This window comes from Hyla sarda, chromosome 8 (genome assembly GCF_029499605.1).
Source record: "Hyla sarda isolate aHylSar1 chromosome 8, aHylSar1.hap1, whole genome shotgun sequence".
Taxonomy (NCBI): Eukaryota; Metazoa; Chordata; class Amphibia; order Anura; family Hylidae; genus Hyla; species Hyla sarda.
The window spans coordinates 98093289-98111990 of record NC_079196.1 but is presented as its reverse complement, the minus strand read 5'-3'; the positions used below and the strand labels follow the sequence as shown (position 1 = coordinate 98111990).

The window sequence follows — 18702 nt, the reverse complement described above, 5'->3', positions numbered from 1 at the left end:
CCAAAGGATAGTGGATAAGATGTCTGATTGTGGGGGGCCTGGTGCTGAGACCCCCTGCGATCTCCCTGCAGCACCCACATTCTATGCGGGTGCTGAATCTTCAATTTCGGAATCCTCCGGGATTTCCAGGACTGGGGACGTGACGTCCCCCCTCAAATCGTGTCAGACATCTTGATAAAATGTTTTTGCCCGGAATACCCCTTTAATTAGATTACGGTAGATTTTTTAGTATACAATTGTTGGCCATTCATTTCATCAATACGTTCAATGGATGCAAAAAACTGTAATGTGAACACAGCCTTATTAAAGCATTTCCCCTTAAAATCTCAAGTGTCACAGAGGCAGCACCAAGTTGCAGCATGTAGCAGGCCTCCTCTCTCCCTGTGCTGCATGATGTTTAGTTTCATGAAGTGTGTATAGATATATATTGTCTAATCATTATGTGGATCAACAATGGCCCAGATATATAAATCTGCATGAAACCAATACTGTCTGGTTTTATCCATAACAACCAATTACAATTCAGCTTTTATTTAGCCACAGCTTGTTAAAATATGAAAGCTCAGCTGTGATTGGTTGTTATAGACAATACCGGGCAGTTTTGGTTTCTGGTAGATTGATAAACCTGGACCAATTAATTATTGGTGGTGTCAGCTGATCTGTAGATTTACATGTAGCTGATCTATACAGTGGTCCCTCAAGTTACAATGGTCGTCCTGGAACCAATTAATATTGTATGTTGAGACCAGAACTCTATGGAAACCTGGAAATTGGTTCTAAAGCCACCAAAGTGTCATCCAAAAATAGGAAAAGGTGAGGATTAAAGAAAAATTAAGTAGATAAATAATATAGATAAAGCAAGTCCTTACATATAAAGTAAGAAAGAGCTGCTGGGAGCTGTAAATCACTGTCTATGTCCGTGTTTCCCAAGCAGGGAGCCTCCAGCTGTTGCAAAACTACAACTCCCAGCATGCCCGGACAGCCAAAGGCTGTCCGGGCATGCTGGGAGTTGTAGTTTTGCAACAGCTGGGGGCACCCTGCTTGGGAAACACTGGTCTATGTAGAGGACATGAGCTTCTTCAGGGTCCTGTACAGTACACGCAATGTCCTAAAAAAGTAACATGGAGTCGCCCTCACCTGGTGTCCAAAGGAGCAGCTAACCCTGGTACAGGTAAAGAATACAGAACATGTAATACCTCCCTGTACTGTAGGAGGCGCTACCAGACACCAGTCAGTGCATGCACTTGAGTAATACAGGTAAAGAGTACAGAACATGTAATACCTCCCTGTACTGTAGGGGGCGCTACCAGACACCAGTCAGTGCATACACTTCAGTAATGCAGGGGTTTTACCGGTGAATGCCCATGCCCGTTCTTCCAGCCATTGACACGTTTCGCAGATCTGGACTGTCTGTACATTGTCTGGTTTCAACTTATGATGGTCCAGAAAAGACTATTGTATGTTGAGGCCATTGTAAGTTGAGGGATCACTGTATATGTAAATTAATCTGATCAATATATTCAAAAACTCTTCTGGTTGCTTTAAGGGTTGCAAAACTGTGTACAGTACATCTTTTGTGTCTTGTTTTTTTTCCCTTGGATAATTGTGATACTTGGGCTTTGTCTTCTTTTCCTTCTTGGGCTGGGTTCCCATTACGTTTTCCCCCATACGACAGGTGAGAGCTAAAAACTTGTGCTCCCGTAAAAATGAGCCGACCGGACTGAACGTTACACTCCAGCCGACTCATTGAAATGAATTACATACAGGAGCTCATAGAAAGGCGTACAGGAGCGCATAGAAAGGCGTACGGGAGCGCATAGAAAGGCGTACGGGAGCTCATAGAAAGGCGTACGGGAGCTCATAGAAAGGCGTACGGGAGCGCATAGAAAGGCGTACGGGAGCGCATAGAAAGGTGTACGGGAGCGCATAGAAAGGCGTACGGGAGCTCATAGAAAGGCGTACGGGAGCTCATAGAAAGGCGTACGGGAGCTCATAGAAAGGCGTACGGGAGCTCATAGAAAGGCGTACGGGAGCTCATAGAAAGGCGTACGGGAGCTCATAGAAAGGCGTACGGGAGCTCATAGAAAGGCGTACGGGAGCTCATAGAAAGGCGTACGGGAGCTCATAGAAAGGCGTACGGGAGCTCATAGAAAGGCGTACGGGAGCTCATAGAAAGGCGTACGGGAGCTCATAGAAAGGCGTACGGGAGCTCATAGAAAGGCGTACGGGAGCTCATAGAAAGGCGTACGGGAGCGCATAGAAAGGCGTACGGGAGCGCATAGAAAGGCGTACGGGAGCGCATAGAAAGGCGTACGGGAGCGCATAGAAAGGCGTACGGGAGCGCATAGAAAGGCGTACGGGAGCTCATAGAAAGGCGTACGGGAGCGCATAGAAAGGCGTACGGGAGCGCATAGAAAGGCGTACGGGAGCGCATAGAAAGGCGTACGGGAGCGCATAGAAAGGCGTACGGGAGCGCATAGAAAGGCGTACGGGAGCGCATAGAAAGGCGTACGGGAGCGCATAGAAAGGCGTACGGGAGCGCATAGAAAGGCGTACGGGAGCGCATAGAAAGGCGTACGGGAGCTCATAGAAAGGCGTACGGGAGCGCATAGAAAGGCGTACGGGAGCGCACGTTTTTAGCTCTCCCCTGCCGTATGCGCTCCCGTATGGGGGAAAACGTAATTGTAGTAGGAGTGTTTGTGTTCATGCAGCTTCTGTCTTTGTAATCCCATGATGTCCGTACAGGTCATACATCTAATACCTGTTATGAAAGGTTATACCAAGAAGAATATTAATAAAAGAACAGGTGTCTATTGTGAATGGTAGTTGTCTCGAGATCTTCATGTTTCTTGCCAACTGTATTTAATGCGCTGCACATTGATTCGTTTTATCTATTAAACCTTTTTTTTTTTTTTCAACCCCCGCCCCTCTCTGTCACTTTTCGATTTACTCTCAATATTTGTCATTTTTCTGTGCAGAAAGTGTTGGTGAACTACTACATATAAAAACAATGCACATTTTACCTGTTAATAAAACAAAGCATAACAGCCTATAGCGATTTGCAGTAATAACACCCAATGTTCTCAAAAGTTTGTTTTATTTTTTTGTTATGCATTTCTTGAGGGCCAGTAAAATCTGTAATGGAATCACACTTAACCATTTCTGTGTAGAATTCAGTGACTTGACTACTTATTTTTTTTCTATTTCCTGTAATGCAGATTTACAAATCCACGTCCGAAACATCCACACCATAGTAGCTCTAACTTTCACATATGTTCCTTAAAGGGGTACTCCAGTGAAAACCTTTTTTCTTTTAAATCAACTGGTAGCAGAAAGTTAAAACATATTTGTAAATTACTTCTATTAAAAAATCTTAATCCTTCCAGTACTTATTAGCTGCTGAATGTTACAGAGGAAATTCCTTTCTTTTTGGAACACTGATGACATCACGAACACAGTGCTCTCTGCTGACATCTCTGTCCATTTTAGCAACCATGCATAGCAGATGTATGCTAAGGGCAGCATGGTGGCTCAGTGCTTATCACTGTTGCCTTGCAGTGGTGGGGACTTGGGTTCAAATCCCACTAAGGACAACAATAAATAAAGCGCTATTATTATTATTATAACGTCAGCAGAGGGAACTGTGGTTGTGATGTCATCAGAGAGCATTCCAAAAAGACAAGAATTTCCTCTGTAGCATTCAGCAGCTAATAAGTACAGGAAGGATTAAGATTTTTTTAATAGAAGTAATTTACAAATATGTTTTAATTTTCTGCCACCAGTTGATTTAAAAGAAAAAAAAAGGTTTCCACTGGAGTACCCCTTTAAATCTTTCAATTTGGAATCCAAGGCGAATTCATGTAGCTCAGGCTTTGATCTTCATTCTATGGTTATTTAGTTGTAACTTTAGCTAATTGATTATGGTGGGGGAGGGTAAGGTGCACCCCTTACACTAGAAAGAAATCAATAATGCTTTGGTAATGTTAATGCATTTTGGGGGTTAACATAAAATCCATAGTGTGTGCCCTTCATGTGTGTCAGTTACTATATGCAGAGTAGGTATGTACGCCGCCCTTCATTAAAAAGCATCTAATTGTATTGATACCGATACTAGATACAGCCGAGGAACGAAACGCATGGTATCACTTATCCCTATCAGTATCTCTTGGGTGTAGGTCCATTTTAGACACAGGATCTTTCATGCAGAGACACATTGCTTTGGTGCCATATGTAGTCGAGTAGAGGGCATTATTGGCTTTGTGGTGGAGAGCAGGGCACATGAGGAGAGCAGTAAAGATAGTAGAGGCCTATAAAAAGCCAAGCCTCTGTTATACCATGCTGTTTTTATCACATGGAATCTTCTTTTCCTTTGTACGGATGAATAAAGCTAGTTTACATCTTAGGCCGGGGCCTAAGATCAGTGTTTCCCCAACCAGATTGCCTCCAGCTGTTGCAAAACTACAACTCCCAGCATGCCCAGACAGCCTTTGGCTGTCTGGGCATGCTGGGAGTTGTAGTTTTGCAACAGCTGGAAGTACCCTGGTTGGGGAAACACTGCACTCGAGATAGAGAGAAAGAAAGAAAGATATCTATCTATCACTGGAAGTTGGAAGTTCACCAATAAAACAGACGAAGCATTTGTCTAGTCTGAATGGGCAGCAGGTATCACAATTCCTCAGATACAAGCTAATCATAGGTCTGGTGCCCACATTATGGTAGATGAATCACGTGAGGTCTATTTATACCCTCTTATGGAATCATTCAGCAGCATCTTCCTTGATTAAAGGGGTACTCCGGTAAAAAAAAAAAAAAAATAAAAAAAAAAAAAATAAATAAATATATATATATATATATATATTTTTTTTTTTTAATACAAATCACCTGGTGCCAGAACATTAAACAGATTTGTAAATGACTTCTATTTAAAAATCTTAACCCTTCCAGTACTTATCAGTTTTTTGTTTTCTATTTAAATGTCTTTTCTATGTGACCACAGTGCTCTCTGCTGACACCTCCTGTCTGTCTCAGGAACTGTCCCGAGCAGGAGTAAATCCCCATAGAAAACCTCTCCTGCTCTGGACAGTTCCTAAAATGGACAGACCGAAAAGAACTTCATGTGGAGCATAGAGCAACTGGTAAGTACTGGAAGGGTTAAGATTTTTACATAGAAGTAATTTACAAATCTGTTTAATGTTCTGGCACCAGCTGATTTAAAAAAAGAAATAGATTTAAAAAAAAAAACACATCCAGGGAGGCAAAGGAGAATGAACTGCATAAAGGGCTGCTTTAGACTAGGGCTTCAGGACTGATTTTGGCTATTCAGCTACAGCTATAGGGCAAAACAATACATTGAGGTGTATGCAATCTTGTGGTCTGCAGCTGTTATTCAGAGTTAAAGAGTAGCTCCTACCACCATTTTTCATTTTTTTTAAATTTATTTATTTATTTAATTTTTCTTCCTCTGCAACAGAGAATACAAATTGGTTATCTGTCTCTGAGGCTAAGTTTCTACCTGTTTTGTTGTCCTGCGTTTTTTTAGGTTGAAAAAACGCAAGTGCAATGTCGTGCGTCTGGCATTTTTTCTGGCGTTTTTTCATTTGTGTGGAAAATGCACTTTGGCAATTTATTTTTTATTTTTTTTGGTACCCAAAATTTGTTGGGTACCACAAAAAAAAAAAAAAAAAAAAGATGCAGTAGGGATGGAAAAAATGTTATTTATAGGAGAACTCCAGAATATAAAAATTGTTCCCCATACTGCCAGCAGTAAAAATAAAATAAAAATAAAGATGTACATGCCTTCCTCCGCTGCCCCGTGGCCTCCGGTAAGCGGCTCCGGTCTCCGCCGTGATCCTCTTCCTGGTTGCCGGTGGTCGGAGAGTCTTACTGCACTCAGCCAATCACCAGCCGCAGCAAAGTCCCGACACGGCCGGCGATAGGCTGAGCGGCAGTGTGACGTTTTTGGCCCCGGCAGCAGGTGCCAGTGTAGTGAAGAATTTTGTGTCCTGAAGCGTTCTCACACTGCCGCTCAGCCTATCCCAGGCCGAGTCGGGAATTTGCCGCGGCTGGTGATTGGCTGAGCGCAGTAAGACTCTCCGAAATTTATATATTTTCTAACAACATTTTAATTGTTAATAAAGTGTGTGTGTGTTTCACTTTTTTTTTTTTTCTCTATTTAAATTTTTTTTATTAGGTAATACTACTATTCCCAGCATGGAACAGGCTGTTCCATGATGGGAGTAGTAGTACCTGTATAGACATATCGCCCCAGGTGTCAGTCGTGACAACCGATGCGATTGTCCATAATATAGCAGAGATGCGGCTGTATATAGCGTTCACATCTCTGTTCTGTACTCCGGCCGGCCACTCACTCATTCATATTTTCCACCCAGAGTGGTGTTTGGCTGCAACCATCCGGCCAATCACCGCTCTGAGGGAAATATGAATGAGTGAGTGGCCGGCCGGAGTATAGTGCAGAGATGCGAGTGCTGTATACAGCCACTCTGCATCTCTGCTATAGACAGGATGATCACAGCGGATGTCAGTAGTGATACCCGCTGTGATCTTCCCCAGCAGGCACAACGTCACTGAAGCCTGCTGGGCGCCAGCTTCCGCCCTTACCTAGTCTATGCAGCGAGTGGCCAGTCGCACGGCAGGCTGCTCCAAGGTCTGATCCTCCCTGCTTCTCACTGCATGTGCTATCCAGGGAGGAGGAGTATAGGAGCTTTGCCGGACCTGCCGTGCAAAATTCTCTGCCGAGACCCCTGCCTCAGATAAGCCCTCAGATCAGAACCCAAAAGGACATGTACAGTCCTGGAGCATCAGCGCGGCACTGATATTCTGTGCGCGCGCTGCCTCCAGACTGTACATGCCAGGGACGGGTGGCACGTGAGCCAATGCGCGCAGCCCCAGGGTTCACAGCGCTTGCTCCTGCCTGTCTGGCAGGGAGCGAGCGCAGGCTGACTGAATTCGGACCAATTGCCCAGGCGGGATCGGTCCGAATTCAGCAGTGACGTCACAGCAGGCTGCAGCTGGCCACTAGGAAGGAGACCCCTAGTGGCCGGATTTCAAATGGAAAATACAATACTTTAAACACCCAAAAAAAATTGTATACTAGAGAGATGTTGTAGTACAGAAGTACTACAACATATCAAAAAAAATAATAATAATTCATGACAGTGCCCATTTAAAGGGGGTTATGTAGTGGAAACTGTTTAAATTTACTATTGTCCCAAGGCTGCCCGTGACAGTTTTCCCTCGAGCTGTAGAGTATAGTGTCTGCGGCCGTGGGAACTGACAGTGCTACTCGCCATTCGCTGGCCGAGGCTGAAGCAGGTTGTCCCCATACACCATTCATTTCAATGAGCTGAACGGAATCCGCTGGTGAGTCTGGAGTGGTAATTTTCGGAGTTTTTCTGCATTTTTCAGTCCAGGTTAAAGCCGTGTACGGACCAAAAATGGACTTTGCAATTCTCCGGATGACCAAATCATGGCGTGCATGAATAGTTAGTATAGCTGCATGGAATGTAAGAGAAGTTCAGTAAAATTCCTAAATTATTGGATATTCACAGAACACAATGGCCCTCATTTACTATTGCAAACCCGGCATGTTTTGTCGGGTTGTGCGCCAGAATATGTTGCATTGTGCCTGATTTTGCCGCATTGCGCCAGAAATTCTGTCTGCACCAGAATTTGCGTCAGAATTGAAAAAACCCGACTATCTCTCCATTTTGCTAAGAAAACCTGAAAATGGTGCATGATCTCAGAAAAGGGACGTGTTCCCGACATTTTCACAAAAACCCAACATATTTACTAAGATTTCCACATAAAATGTGGTGGATTTGAGCTGAGGAAAACCTGACAGATCAGAACATGTATAGGGAAACCTTAGTAAATACCGTGGAAAATAAATTGTAGGGAATTAAAACCCACAAAGAAACCCTCACTCCACTCTTAGTAAATGAGGGCTAATATGTAAATTTTTTTTATTTTATTTTTTTTATTCAATTATCCAAAATTCAGTTTTATCACTATCCGCCTTCTGTTCTTGTAAAATTCCACATGAGAATGACCATTTAGATTAAAGGAATTTTAATCTACTTAGTCATCCGGCAGTCATTGCTTTTGTGCTGGGTACGGAGCACTTGCTTGTGTACCTTTTTAGAGACTTTTTGGCTTTACGATCAGTAATCTGGTATGCCAAGCTTCTTAGAAGACGAGAGTAATTATGTGGACTTGAAATGGGATAATCCCCCTCACAGAAAGAAGACTGGCACGCTGCTGGACCAGACCTTTCTCTAAGCCCTGGGTTGGTATGCCTGGCAGCAGGGATACTTTAGGAAATCAACTGTCCTTGACTTGCGATCATGTTTATTGTCACGCCTGTGTCTTATTCTTAGGCCTACACATTATTTCAGCAAACAGGATGTGCTGGTTGTCATTAGAGCAGCCGAGGCTTCATCCAGGCTGTCACGTGGCCAGGGCATGTTTTATTCCGAGCCGCATAGCTGCATTGTGTGGTGAGGCGAGAGCAAGGCACTCCGGACATGTACTGTAGAAGGCTGAAGACTGGTGTGAGACCTTTCTTGTTCCAGGAGTAACATCAGGGTATGTCTCGGGAAGCTGTGGATCACATCATCTTGGGCATCTAGATATGGTGAGGTCTTTTTGAAGCTACAGATGGCATCTGTTTATTATGCTGGCACACCCCTCCTGGTCATACCATTTGTCGTGTGTGTGTGGGAATGTAGTTATATACAGGATTTACACATCGGTTACATTGGTGGTCTATCTGGTACGTTGTCTTTGTGGCGAGGTATCTCAGCAACACAAGTGAGTGATTCCAATGTAGACGAGACAGCTCTGTGTGACTGCTTTCAGCTATGTGCCTTGCTTTATGGAGATCAGTCTGACAGTCTCCAATACATGAGTGCAGCTGCTTTAGGGACACAGCCAAGGGACCAGATGCCTGGAGAGAATAGCCCAGTACTATTACATCATGAGATTAATAGCACAGCCTTGCTTACTCTTCAATCCAAGGCCAGCTACGGTCTGCTGAATTCATGTCATGGGCTGCAGGTTAAAAACAGCATTAGATGTCCTTCCCCTTTTTGTTGGTATTTTACTTACCAAAAAAATTGAAATTTGGCTTAAAAGCACCTGTCGCCAAATAAACTGTTTTAGACAAATTCAGGCTATGTTCCCTAACTACTCCTTACACCCCTCTTGCCCTTTTTGTTAAAAAAAAAAAAAAAAAAAATTCACTGTTTAAGAAGCTGTGTATCATATATTTTTTTTTTCTTGCTCACATAGTGCAATTTCCCAGCAGGCATGACATCACTGAAGCCTGCTGGGGGACCACTTCTGCCCTCACATTGTTGCAGAGCTGTGATAAATAGAAGACCTCAAGCTCTGTGTATCTTTCAGTCTGTGTTGCTATCAGTGAGGCTCTCCTCCAGCTGTCAGTCTGTGCAGCTTTCTGTGAGAATCTGTGGAGCTTTCACTTTCTGTGCAGCTGTCTTCAAGCATAGTGCAGAGAAACACTTCCTGAGTTTGGTCTCCTGCCAGGCTGGGAGGAGACCAAACTCACTGTATTATTTGTGGCAGGGAACAGAACAGAGCCACCTAGTGGCCATTTTTTATATTACATTTTAAACATATTTATGTTGATAATTTTAAAAGCAAGTGAATGGGAATGTGTCTGCTAATTACACAAAGGACACTATATTAAAAGTTTTATGTGGTGACAGGTACTTTTTAAAGTTTTATTCAGATAGAACAGACAATAAAGAACTCTGTAGACTGCTGATGCGTTTTAAAGGTGTGATTTATTTTGTGACAATATTGACTTTATTACAAATGGACAGGATCACAAGTGGTCCACGTAAAAAAAGATGTAACCCACTGGCGCTTGAATTCCAGTGGATAACGTCCATTTTTACGAAGACCACCTGTGATCCCCGTCCCATTGTTTGACACCGAGGGACTTGAGAGGTTGCCGCAGCAGCTGACCATCATCCTGACTGTACTGTGAGTCTACTTGCTATTCAGGGTGTTGTGCACTTAGCACAACAACATCTGGGAAACCTAAACGCTATCACACAGCGAAGAATCTATCCACAACTATACCACACTCCCCCCCCCCCCCCCCCCTTTATTTTTTTTTTGTATATTTAGTCTCTTAGCAGACCTACATATCTCAGCACATCTAAGACCACTCTTGTGCAGTCATCAGGGCCCAGTTCATGGTACATGACAAGTACATAGTAAAAAGGCATTGGGTAATTATTATTCTTATTATTATTTTTTTTTCTCTTGTTATAGAACTTGACATTGTATTATGTCTGTTGTTGCAAAGCCTGTTTAGTTCTGCCTAAGGGTATGTTCACACTGATTAACATTTGTGCGGAATTCTCACCGAAAAAATCTTCTCAGAAATTAGTTTTTTTCCACGCGGGATGTGCGTGGAATTCCGTGCGGCATAGGGGACATTAGGACTGTATCCACTAGGGATGTAAGAAAAAATCGATTCTCGCGATAATCGCGATTTTTCATTTGCCGATACAGAATCGATTCAAAATATTTTTGAATCGATTCTTTTAGGGATGTGGAATTTTTAATAAAACGCACTTTTCTTACCTGCCAACGAGCCCGCGGAGCTCCGGTACAGGTGTTGGGTCCCCGGGCTGTATTCTTCTTACTTCCTGTTAGTCCGGCACGTCACATGGAGCTTCAGCCTATCACCAGCGGAGGCGGGACATCGCTGCGGCTGGTGATAGGCTGAAGCTCCATGTGACGTGCCGGACTAACAGGAAGTAAGAAGAATACAGCCCGGGGACCCAACACCTGTACCGGAGCTCCGGGGGCTCGTTGGCAGGTAAGATAAAGTGTGTTTTATTTTATTTTGCAGCACCGGAGTACTAGATCGCCGCTGTCGAAGCTGACAGCGGCGTCTATTGGGATCTATGAATGCTCCCAGGTGGGCGATATATCGCGATGTATCGTCACCTAGACGGTATCGCGATATATCGCGATATATCGAATCGCCACACTGGTATCGCGATTCGAATCGAATCGCCAAATTCTTGGCGATTCACACCCCTAGTATCCACCTTTTCCAGCCCACCGGAGCACCTGAAAGCTGAACTAATTTATGCAGGATAAAGTCAGCAACTGCCGAGCCGAGAAGTTCGTGACAAATCGAATCACTGTAACTTCACTCCTCTCTAAACTGCACAAAATAAAAGACTGGTCTTATTTTTGCTGTATACGAAAAGAGAAATGTCTGTTGCCGAAATTCTACCGTCTGAATCTTATTGAAATCTATAGGCAGTAGATAAAAGCGGAATTCTTTTGCAGAATTCTGCATGGAGATTCCGCCTTGTGAACATTCCCTCACACTGAGAAATTGTTCAGGAATGGTTTTAGGAGCATAACATTGTGTTGATCTAGCCTCCTAATTGCCCAGAATGCAATCCTGTCAATCATCTATCTATGTGGATTGTCTGGGGAATAAAAGTCTGCTGCATGGAGGCCACACCTCACAACAGGACCTAAATGGGCATTGTCACTTCATTAAAAAAATAAAAACTTTGGCCATTTCTTAGACAAAATGTCAAAAGTTTTGATCAGTTAGGGTCTCCGTGCTGAGGACCCTGCTGGTTTTCTGAGAACGCCAGGATAAAAGCTGCCGCAGTAGTTGTGGAGAGATTTTTCAAAACCAATCAGATTGCTTTTTCATGATTGAGGCCCTTAAAAAACAAAAACAAAGAAGCAATCTGGTTGCTATAGGCAACTGTACCATTTTCTTCACAGGTTTTGATAAATATTTTCCATGGTTCTCATTATGAATTCATATTAAAGGGAAACAGACAGCAGGGTTTGCCCACACTAACCTGCTGGTCCTGGGTGATAGTGCTGGCGACGCTGATCACAAGGTTGTTTTTACTACACTTTTGTGTCCCACAAAGGGGTTTTGTGTATACTTTGTGAAAAAGACCAAATAGACTACATTAGGTTTATGGCCATTCTGTGGTATATGTGGAAAATACCCTTTTTTGAAAGTTTACTGACTTGTATCGGCAACAGAACCGAAACATGTGAGTGGGGCCTACGCAAAGCCGTAAATTAATATTTTGATTTATTTTTGCACCCATAAACAGTCAGGTGAACAAAGGTTTATGAAGGGCAGTGGTTTGGGGGGATTTTTTCCTAGGGCAATGATTGGTTAGATGGTTCATTTCTCACCATTGGCCTGTGTACATGAGCTCTTATCCAGTTATCAGTTTAGTGGCTTCACAGTAATAATTGGATTGAAAGGTCGCACATGATCTAGGAACATAAGTAATAACTCCCACAGCACCTCAGTCTATTGTACTATAAGTTCAGATGAAAGACAGCGTCCCAAGTTACCACTGACGCATTTCATACTGAAGCAGACTGCCATCTTTCTCACCACCTATTTAGATAAAGACCTAAATAGAGGGTGATGGCTTAACCCCTTAAGGACCGGAGGTTTTTCCGTTTTTGCATTTTCGTTTTTTGCTCCTTGCCTTTAAAAAATCATAACTCTTTCAAATTTACACCTAAAAATCCATATGATGGCTTATTTTTTGCGCCACCAATTCTACTTTGTAATGACGTCAGTCATTTTGCCCCAAAATCTATGGTGAAGCGGGGAAAAAAATCATTGTGCGACAAAATAGAAAAAAAAAAACGCAGTTTTGTAACTTTTGGGGGCTTCCGTTTCTACACAGTACATTTTTCGGTAAAAATGACACCTGATATGTATTCTGTAGGTCCATACGATTAAAATGATACCCTACTTGTATAGGTTTGATTTTGTCGGACTTCTGGAAAAAATCATAACTACATGCAGGAAAATTAATACGTTTAAAATTGTCATCTTCTGACCCCTATAACTTTTTTATTTTTCCGTGTATGGGGCGGTATGAGGGCTCATTTTTTGCGCCGTGATCTGAAGTTTTTAACGGTACCATTTTTGCATTGATAGGACTTATTGATCACTTTTTATTCATTTTTAAATGATATAAAAAGTGACCAAAAATGCACTATTTTGGACTTTGGAATTTTTTTGCGCGCACGCCATTGACCGAGCGGTTTAATTAATGATATATTTTTATAATTCAGACATTTCCGCACGCGGTGATACCACTTATTTTTATTTTTATTTACACTGTGTTTTTTTTTTTTATTGGAAAAGGGGGGTGATTCAAACTTTTAATAGGGGAGGAGTTAAATGATCTTTATTCACTTTTTTTTTTTCACTTTTTTTTTTCACTTTTTTTTTTCACTTTTTTTTTGCAGTGTTATAGGTCCCATAGGGACCTATAACACTGCACACACTGATCTTCTATGTTGATCACTGGTTTCTCATAAGAAACCAGTGATCAACGATTCTGCCGGATGACTGCTCATGCCTGGATCTCAGGCACTGAGCAGTCATTCGGCGATCGGACAGCGAGGAGGCAGGTAGGGGCCCTCCCGCTGTCCTGTCAGCTGTTCGGGATGCCGCGATTAGCCGCGGCTATCCCGAACAGCCCGACTGAGGTAGCCGGGAACTTTCACTTTCACTTTTAGCCGCGCGGCTCAGCTTTGAGCGCGCGGCTAAAGGGTTAATAGCGCGCGGCGCCGCGATCGGCGCTGCGCGCTATTAGAGGCGGGTCCCGGCTTCACTATGACGCTGGGCCCGCCATGATATGACGCGAGGTTACTGTGTAACCCCGCGTTATATCAGAAGAGCAGGACCAAGGACGTACCGGTACGTCCTTGGTCCTTAAGGGGTTAAAGGGGTACTCTGGTGGAAACCTTTTTTTTTATTTTTATTATTTTTATTTTTTTTCAACTGGTGCCAGAAAGTTAAACAGATTTGAAAATTACTTCTATTAAAAAATCTTAATCCTTGCAGTACTTATTGGCTGCAGAATACTACAGAGGAAATTCTTGTCTTTTTGGAACACAGAGCTGTCTGCTGACATCACGAGCACATATGTTTGCTATGGGGATTTTCCCCTACTCTGGACAGTTCTTAAAATGGACAGAGATGTCATCAGAGAGCACTGTGCTCGTGATTCAGCAGAGAGCTCTGTGTTCCAAAAAGAAAAGAATTTCCTCTGTAGTATTCAGCAGCTAATAAGTACTGAAAGGATTAAGATTTTTTAATAGACGTAATTTACTAATTTGTTTAACTTTCTGGAGCCAGTTGATTAAAAAATAAAAACGTTTCCACCAGAGTACCCCTTTAACCCCTTCCCGACCTATGACATGACATACCTGTACGTCATGGGTGGCAAGGTGTTCCCGACCCATGACATACAGGTACGTCATGAACATTTTTGCCGCTACTCGCGGCACCCCGCAGCGCCCGGAAAGATAGCCAGCCATCTTACCATGCGACCACGGGGGGTTTCATCCCCCCCCCCCCAGCGATCGCTGCTATCAGCTGGTCAAATCTGACTAGCTGATAGCAGGGTTTCGCTATGAGAATACTTAGCAGCGCGGTGTGTGAGTCCCGATCATGGGGATTGGGACACACACCGCTCTGCTAAGTGTCCCTGACCCGTCCCCCGGCGTCACTTACCCGTCCGAGCGGTGTCCCGAGCGGTCCCGTCGGCGAGCGGCATCCTCCAGGCGGTCCCGGCGGCGCTGCGTCCCAGAGGTGAGTTTCCGGCAGCAGTGCGGCATCTTCATTGGCAGCAGTGAGATCGCCGTAAAGCGATCTCACTGCTGCCTCTGGGAGTTTCAAAACTGCAACTTCCAGCATGCCCAGACAGCCTTTGGCTTTCTGGGCATGCTGGGAGTTGTAGTTTTGCAACAACTGGAGGTCCTCATTTGGAGACCACTGTATAATGGTCTCCAATCTGTGCTCTTCCAGATGTTGCAAAACTACAAATCTCAGCATGCTCAGTCTGTCCAGGCATGCTGGGAGTTGTAGTTCGGCAACATATGATCCTTCAGATATTGCCGAACTACAACTTCCATCATGCCTGGGCAGTCTGGGCATGCTGGGAGTTGTAGTTTTGCAACAACTGGAGGCACACTAGTTGGGAAACATAGTCCGTTTTCCTACCGCAGTGCGTCCAGCTGTTGCAATTGTTGCAAAACTTTAACTCCCAGCATGCACTGACAGACCATGCATGCTGGGAGTTGTAGTTTTGCAACAGCTGGAGGCACACTGGTTTGGAAACACTAAGTTTGGTTGCAAAACACTTGAAAGTTTATTACTTAACTTAGTGTTTCCAAACCAGTGTTCCTCCAGCTGTTGCAAAACTACAACTCCCAGCATGCACGGACAGCCAAAGGGCATGCTCGGAGTTTGCAACAGCTGGATGTTTGCCCCCTCCCCCCAATGTGAATGTACAGGGTACACTCACATGGGCGGAGGTTTACAGTGAGTGCTGCAAGTTTGAGATGGCGCAAATTTTGCACTGCAGCTCAAACTTCCAGCGGCAAACTTGCTGTGAACCTCTGCCCATGTGACTGTACCCTAAAAACACTACACTACACTAACACTAACCTAAAATAAAAAGTAAAAAACACTACATATACACATATCCCTACACAGCCCCCCCTCCCCAAAAAAATGAAAAACGTCTTGTACGCTACTGTTTCCAAAACGGAGCCTCCAGCTGTTGCAAAATAATAACTCCCAGTATTGCCGGACAGCCATTGACTGTCCAGGCATGCTGGGAGTTTTGCAACAGCTGGAGGCACCCTGTTTGGCAATCATTGGCATAGAATACCCCTATGTCCACCCCTATGCATATCCCTAATTCAGGCCTCAAATGTGCATGGCGCTCTCTCACTTTGGAGCCCTGTCGTATTTCAGGGCAACAGTTTTGGGACACATATGGGGTATCGCTGTACTCGGGAGAAATTGCCTTACAAATTTTTGGGGGCTTTTTCTTCTTTAACCCCTTATGAAAAGGTGAAGTTGGGGTCTACACCAGCATGTTAGTGTAAAAAAATAACTTTTTTACACTGACATGCTGGTGTTGCCTATACTTTTCATTTTCACAAGAGGTAAAAGGGAAAAAAGACCCTCTAAATTTGTAATGCAATTTCTCCTGACTACGGAAATACCCCATATGTGGGCGCAAAGTGCTCTGGGGGCGCACAACCAGGCCCAGAAGGGAGAGTGCTCCATGTACATTTGAGGCGATTTGCACAGGGGTGGCATTCCAGAGTTATTAATGTTTAAAGTGACAGTGGTCAGATTTTCAAAAAATGCCCAGGTCATGAAGGTGAAAATGGGCTGGGTCATGAAGGGGTTAACTGGTGATCAGAGACATCATGTATCCTCTGTTAAAATTTCATATACTATTTTAGTAATGGTGAATGATGTTCAGGAATCTCCAATCTCACGATATAACAATGCAAGAGTTAAAATAAGAAAACACAACACTTATTATATGAAAGAGGAAATGGAATCTCTGAGTAGAAGACACTCTCTGTTTATAGTGTGAAGACTTTTTTTTTTTTTTTTTTTAGCCTACTTTCATAGTGTTACTGTTTCCATTCAGTATGTTACATTTTAATATGCACGTACTGGGTGTTTGGGCTGAGGTGGTTATGGCTTTAACATCTCATGACACCGCTCAACAATAAACCAAGCTCTGCCACTTATCCCCACATTGACATTTAGGACAGCAGCCTGGCCATATGGTGGATGTGAGACCACATTAATATCTGATAGTAACGTCACTGGTTTATTCTACTGTTCAATCCCATTGATCAGAAGGGTCCTGTGTATATGTGATTGTGGTCAAGTGTCAGAGAGGATACTTTTACATAAAAAGGGGGAATTTTCAATGATTGACATTTATAAAATGATGTAAAATGGTGCAGATATTTGTGCAATGTGCTGTCTTGCTTAGAACACAGGAAAAATCGCAAATGATTTACAAATAGGCAAGTTTTAAGATTCTTAAAATCTGGTGTATGTTTATTGTCTTGTTTTAAGTCCGCACCACATGGCTTCGTTTTTGGCATAAACCTTTTATTTATTTATTTATTTATTTATTTTCTAAACCTTGCCCTGCACACACAACTTATATTGTTTTTTTTTTTTTTTTTTAAAGATCTAAGATGTCAGATTGAGTTTTACATGCCTATGAAATTTGCAGTTTTTTCACTTGTGCTTTTATTTCCGGGCAATGAATTAACAGGTTTTTTTTTTTTTTGTTTTTTTTTTTGTTTTTTTTTTTATCTGATGTCTTTTTAAATTTAGGAATTTCTGGTTTATTACAGGCAATAGAGTGGAAGTTAAGCCCTTTAATATTTAACTTTCTATAAAGATTTTTTTTTTTTTTAAGCAAGCAGACTGACTGCACAATAACAATGTCATAAAGTTTCTACCTTTTGCATGTCTGTGGACTGTAATAAAAAGAGCAATGACATTTTTTATAGTAAATTATAATTTATTGCTGTTTTTGTTTTTCTGCATGCTATGCTGGTTCCAATTGGGCTTTACACACAATGATAAACCCATACAATTCCCCCATTTTTTTCAAAGGCTCGACAGTTTGGGTATGCTGTCTTGTTTAGTCCCATACAATTGAATGGAGCAGCAACATACTTGCCTGGCTGCCGCTACACTCAACAGTAGAGTTAAGCGAACTTTATAGTAAATTGGCTCGTAGTGAACCTCGTGGCTCAGCAATTGATTACTTTAGTCTGCATAAATTAGTTCAGCTTTCCAAGTGCTCTGGTTGCCTGGAAAAGGTGGATACGGTCCTAGAGACCTAAGACTGTTATCCCGGACTTTTCGCTCAACTCTACTCAATAGGTACTTATGATTAGTAGGGGTTCCAGTTAGTGGCCAGAAACTTCTTAGTTGCAGCAATGCCCCCTACCACTGTACTGGAGCTTTATTAAATGAGTTGGACAGAATTCTGTAGTTAGGGCTTTTGTAAATCTTCAGTAATTGTTATAAGCTGCTTAGCAATGTCTTGGTTATTAGTTTTTGTTTTTTTCGTGTCACCTTGACCTAATGACGGCACCTAATGATGGCACTTGCTCTAGAAAAGTTGCCTTACCTCTTCAATGCTGGCAGTTCTATAGTGTATTAGTTTTGTGGTATGATGTGGTAAATATTAAACTATTATACAGGCTGCTACATATAAGTAATTTAATAAATATTTACTTGAACAGACAGGTCATGAGTAATGACAGGTCCTATTTGAATAGACACCACCGTGTAAACAATCTGCATAAATGAATAGTACAAGAAAATTTAAGACGCGTGTAATATCTCAGTAGAAAAGAATGCTTCTTTATCCACTGAGCAGACTCCTGTCCTGCCGCCCCCTCCATTTTCCCTGAAAAACTGCTCAAGTCCATCACAGCAGACAAGATTTAAAGGGTACCTGTCATTTCAGGTGACTTTTCAGAAGAAGCTGACCTGTGTGTGTGTGTGTGTGTGTGTGTGTGTGTGTGTGTGTGTGTGTACATGAGAAGCCTCACTATTTCTGGCCATTATATAACTTTTATTATGGCATTATCAGAAGACTTATGCTCTGTAGGCTTCATCTGTAATTTGCCATTCTCCAAAAGCTGGTGCATGGAGCTTTCTCCTCCCACTTGTATTGGCTTGTCTTGGCAGACACAGGACAAAGCTGAGCTTATTGATTTTTAGAGTGGAATACAGTCTCACAGGGGAGTGGGGAAAAGTTTGATAACAGAATG

At 42.8% G+C, this 18702-nt stretch overlaps 1 protein-coding gene across 6 annotated transcripts in view; it reads left to right on the top strand.

The window, feature by feature from the left end:
- The window catches only part of TRAK2 (trafficking kinesin protein 2), a 60421-nt gene that overhangs the window by 1403 nt on the left and 40316 nt on the right, over positions 1 to 18702 (top strand). The window contains exons 1-2 of one of the 6 annotated variants that reach the window (XM_056536258.1): positions 8268 to 8653; positions 10744 to 10873. The exons of 4 other annotated variants lie outside the window; for them this stretch is intronic. The gene's annotated coding sequence lies outside the window, so the exon portion shown is untranslated. Of the gene's footprint in view, positions 1 to 8267; positions 8654 to 10743; positions 10874 to 18702 lie in introns of those variants that run through there. One more of the 6 variants, XM_056536257.1, reaches the window with a different exon arrangement.